The sequence below is a fragment of the Leopardus geoffroyi genome, chromosome C1, assembly GCF_018350155.1.
Source record: "Leopardus geoffroyi isolate Oge1 chromosome C1, O.geoffroyi_Oge1_pat1.0, whole genome shotgun sequence".
NCBI classification, from domain to species: Eukaryota; Metazoa; Chordata; class Mammalia; order Carnivora; family Felidae; genus Leopardus; species Leopardus geoffroyi.
Genome location: NC_059328.1, coordinates 120,165,104 through 120,170,139, shown reverse-complemented (window position 1 = coordinate 120,170,139; position 5,036 = coordinate 120,165,104). Strand labels below are relative to the sequence as shown.

General features: G+C 50.5%; 1 non-coding gene across 1 annotated transcript; it reads left to right on the top strand.

Moving 5' to 3' along the window:
- Positions 1-455: 455 nt before the first annotated feature.
- Positions 456-562, top strand: LOC123600176. Its single transcript, XR_006713550.1, has one exon. It is a non-coding gene; the product is annotated as a U6 spliceosomal RNA (small nuclear RNA).
- Positions 563-5,036: the final 4,474 nt, after the last annotated feature.

The window sequence follows — 5,036 nt, the reverse complement described above, 5'->3', positions numbered from 1 at the left end:
CTCTGGGAACTATCGGCCTGTTCCCTGTATTTATGGGTCTGTTTCTGCTTTTTGTTTGTTTAGTTGTTTGTTTTCAAACATCTGGGTCTTTGTTTTTTATTTGAGAGAGAGAGCAAGAGAGAGAGAGAGAGAGCATGTGAACGAAAGAGGGGGAGAGGGAGAAGGAGAAAGAATCTTAAGCACTTAAGCAGACTCCATGCTCTGCCCACATGTGGGACTCAGTCTCACAATCCTGGGATCGCGACCTGAGCCGAAACCAAAAGTCGGACGCTCAGCTGACTGAGCCACGCGGGTGCCCCACACAGCTGGACTTTTAAAGGCTTTTGGAATAACACAAAATTGTTTTGCCGAAGGGTCATATTGACTCACTTACCCGCAAGCCGTTTACGAAGCTGCCTATTGTACCATACCTTCGCCAGCACTGGGTATCTTCATTTAAAAATCAATAGCATTCTGTGCTTGTTTCAGCAACACGTATGCTAAAGCTGGAACGCCACAGAAAAGATTAGCATGGCCCCCGTGCAGGGATGACGTACACATTTGTGGAGGGTTCCATATTTAAAAACAAATGAATAGCACTTTGTTTCTTTGGTTTATAGATTGTTATCTGGTTATATATATATATATATATATATATATATATATATATATATATTGTTTGTTTGTTTTTTAAACCAATTGTGACACTCTGCTTTCCTGGATAGAAAGCCTGTGGGCCCCTGCATGTAGGACAAAGTTCCGTGGAGCATAGCGGCGATGAGTGAGCACGTAACATGTGAACCAGAGACATCATTTTCAGTGTGCCACGCGATATCTGTGTGACCTTGGACCAGTCCCCTGATCTTCGTCTGAACTCCCTCACCTACAGAAATAGGAAAACCAATACCAATACTTCTAGAGTCATCATGAAGGTTAAATAAGATGTCCTTTGGAAGGAATTCAGTAGAGTATTGGTTATAAAATACAGCTGTAGATCAGTCACTGTCATTTCTGTCATGACAGCATCCATGATCCACCACGAGAATAACAGCCAACGTTTAGTGAGCCACTGACTACCTTCTACTCACCGGGCACTGTGCTCAGCTCTTCACACAAATGAGCTCACGTCAGCCTCACGACAGCAAGCGAGGGAGATGATACCATAATGTTTGTTTATTTATTTTTTATTTATTAAAAAATTTTTTTTATGTTTATTCATTTTTGAAAGACAGAGACAGAGCACAAGCAGGGGTGGGGCAGAGAGAGAGGGGGACACAGAATCCGAAGCAGGCTCCAGGCTCTGAGCTGTCAGCACAGAGCCCGATGTGGGGCTTGAACTCACGGACCGCGAGATGAAGTCGGATGCTCAACCGACTGAGCCACCCAGGCGCCCCTCATAATGTTTATTTAATAGATGAGGGGACTGACTCACAGGAGATGAAGAAACTTGCCCAAAGCTATACCACTGGGAAATAGCAAAGCTGGGACTTGAAATTTAAAAAAAAATTTTTTTTAACATTTATTTATTTTTGAGAGACAGAGTGGGACAGAGCACAAGTGGGGGAGGGGCAGAGAGAGAGGGAGACACAGAATTCAAAGCAGGTTCCAGGCTCTGAGCTGTCGGCACAGCCCGATGCGGGGCTTGAATCCATGAGTCGTGAGATCATGACCTGAGCTGAAGCCGGACGCTCGACTGACTGAGCCACCCAGGTGCCTCTGGGACTTGAACTTTTAACATGTGGCCCCATCTTTGCTCTCGGGCCTCCTCACCCCTGAGCCACATGGCACTACGAGGCCTTCCCTTACACAACATGCCCTTTCACCCCTGTGCCTTGGCTTGTGCTCATCCCCTTAATGAACGGGCATCTCCCTCACCCCAAAAGCACTGTCCACCCTTTAATATCTGACTTAAACGTCCTCCGCTCTGTGATCAAATCAGCTTCCCCTTACTTGGTGCTCCATTGTCACCAATGTGAAAGTACACACACCTTAAGGCACTAAGCCTGTTATCTGTGTGCTTGTGTGTGCACACATGTATGTGCATTCGTGTTGTGCTCACACAAGTATCTTCCTTTCTAGAGTGTGGACCTCCAGTAGACTTCAATGGATTTTTCTATGGATCTCTAATTCTGAGCATGATGCCTAAAGCCTAGGAGGTGCCCAGTGTGTTCTTGATGCACGAATGAACAAACGGTGGCCTTTCAGGCCCAGTGAGGGGTGAGCAGGTGAGAGATTTGGAAGCTTACGGACTTTCTGGAGGCCTCCACACAACCTCTCCCACCTGGATTCTGTCTAGGGCTAGGCCCATAATAAAATGGCCTCTTCCTTTTTCATCGGCCATTGGCCCCACCTCCCATTCCATGTAGAAATGTCCGTGGCCCACAGCTACACTCCCAGGTCACCCAGAGGGCCTCAGCCACCCACTTTGAGGTTTGCCTTCCTGTTGGTGGTGCAGGGGGCTGGGCTGCTTCTTATCAGCTGGCCTTGCACTTGAGGTCCACAGGCAACGGAGGAGACACAACAGCGTCTGCGTGGGCTCCGGAAAACCAGCCCTTTCAGAACTTGCTCGTTGGCGGGGGCAGATGGCTGCGTGCAAAGGCACCAGAGGTGACCCAGAGCTGGATGCAAAGTGTGTGTGTGTGCAAAGTGTAGGCCAGAACGCAACTGCTGGGGTTTTCAGGCAAGATGTAGGAGTGAGCACAGCTTGTGTGGAGAGGAAGCCCGGAACTGAATGTGTGCGGCCAGTGTTTTAACAAACTGTATTAGCTTCCCATTGCTGCTGTGACAAATCACCACAAGCTTGGTGGCTTAAAACAGCACACGTTTATTCTCTTGCCACAATACTAGAGGCTAGAAGTCTGAAATGAGGCTCAGTGGGGCCCAATCAAGGCATCAGCAGGGCCGTACCCCCTCGGGAGGCTCTAAGGGGCAATCATTTCCTTGGTTCTTCTAGCTTCTGGAGGCTGTTCTCATTCCTGGGCTCCTGGCTCGCGTCACATCACCTTTTCTCTCCCTGCTTCTGTCATTACACCTCCTTCTTCCTCTTCTGTCCCAAATGTCCCTCTGCCTCCTTCTGATAAAGACACTGGTGGTGGCATTCGGGGCGTACTTGGATAAATCAGCAAAATCGTCCCCCCTCCAGATCCTTGGGTAATCCCGTCTGCAAAGTCTCTCAACCGTGTAAGGTGACATTCACGGGCTCTAGTGACTAGGGCCTGGGTGTCCTTGGGGACCATTATCTAGCCTGCCACAAATGAGTGTCACGGTGTGCTCTCGCAGTTCTCCCCACCCAGGCATGAGATGCAGAACACCCTCTGGGCTTCACGCTTCCCGCTGGCTCGCGTTTGCCAGGACCGGCTGCGTACCAGGCTCTGTGGCAGGCACCGGAGGTATAGAGTGGCGCAGTCTCACCTACTGGCCTGGAAGGGGTGGCCGGTGACGCGCAGCTGCAGAGTGAGTGCAGGGTGATAAATGCCACAAGAGAGGCTGGCAAAGAAGGAGCAGGGGTTGCCACTTCCGGTGACAGATGGTGACAGATGAGGGAAGGGGTCGCGCAGCAGGGAATCCCCTGAGTTGGTCCTTAAGGGATGAGTAGATGGGGAGGCAAGAGGCAAAGCAAGGGAAACAGCGGGGACTGGCGTGTGGGCCCAGACACACTGGAAACCTCTCTAGTGAGAGAACAGGAAGAGAACACGAATTTTCCATGATTCTACGGCTCCCACGGTCCATGCGGGGGAGGTTGTTACGTGCCCATCTCTTGGCCCCGTCCTGCCCTCCCGTGGCCTTGCTGCTCAAGAGAACGTCTTTCTACTTTCTGCCTCCAGCTCCTCTTCCCAGACGACTGCTGGGGAGATGGGCATCATCTCTCTCTCCTCTCCTTCCGGGTGTGCCTGTGCCCTACACCCCCTGGGCGCTGGTTCCTCTAGAGTATGCCTCCTGGTTTCCCTTGCAAGTCTCTGACTTGCAAGTCTCTGACCTGACTCCCTGCAGACACCTGGGCCTTCCCCGCAGCGGGGAGCCCAGATCTGCAGGCTTTGTGGAATGATTCCATTGAAGAGCTCACTGGCAGAACTTCAGTAGAAGTTAGGAACATTTGACCGTGAGGCTTGAGGGAGGCCAGAGTCGAAGCAAGCATACAACGCTGGACTTGTGGAGTGACGCGTCTCCTTCCTCCAGCATTATTTTCTCTGCTGAATTAATTGCATGGGGGCTAGAAGCTCCCTGGAAATAATGAGGATAGTTCATGCGTATTGGAAATAATGAGGATAGTTCATGAGGGGTGAGAATACATCCAGAAGCTGGATTTCCCGGGAGACCACAGGGTCTTGGGACAGAACCCACCATGGAGGAAGGAGGAGTCTGACTCAGGAACATTCTGGGCCTCAGAGTCTGAGAGCTGGAGGGGAGCGGTGGTTCCTGAAACAGCAGGTACCTGTCTTTTGAGCTCACCCTTGTTATAGGGGAGCAAAAGGCTTACAATTAAAATACATATGCAAATAAAGAGCCGGCTTTAAGGGGCTAAGTGTGGGATCCCCTGTAAAAGTGCAGAATACAGGGGAGAGGGGAAGGAGGGAGGGGTCGGAGGAGTAGAGGCCAGTCAGCAGGCTGGGGCCCAAGGCTGGGGGAAGGTGAGGTGGGGGGACGGGGTAGAGCACAGCCTCCAGTGGGGCGGGAGGGGTGGTGAGGGCAATAAGGAAGCAGTTTTGTAATCTTGCACTCAGCCTTTTCCCAGGCAACCCTTGTTTTGTAAATGGGGGGGAGGGCAGTAGCGTCATGGGGGAGGGATTGCTTCATTCTACCTGTGTCAAGGGGCCATTGTGAGATTCAGATGAAATCAAGGTCAAGGTGCTTTGGAACCTTCCAGGTGCTAAGCACAGGTAAAGCAAATGGGACTTATTAAGGGGTTGTGAGAGGGCTTCCGTTTTCAATTCAGTGGAGAAAGTGGTAGGACATACAATTTGCTTTAAAGGTGAAAGCTCTTCTTTTTCAATCTTTTCATCCAGAAACACCGGTCATTTTGATGAGACTCGTGTCTCCATTCGCTCATCTGTTTATTC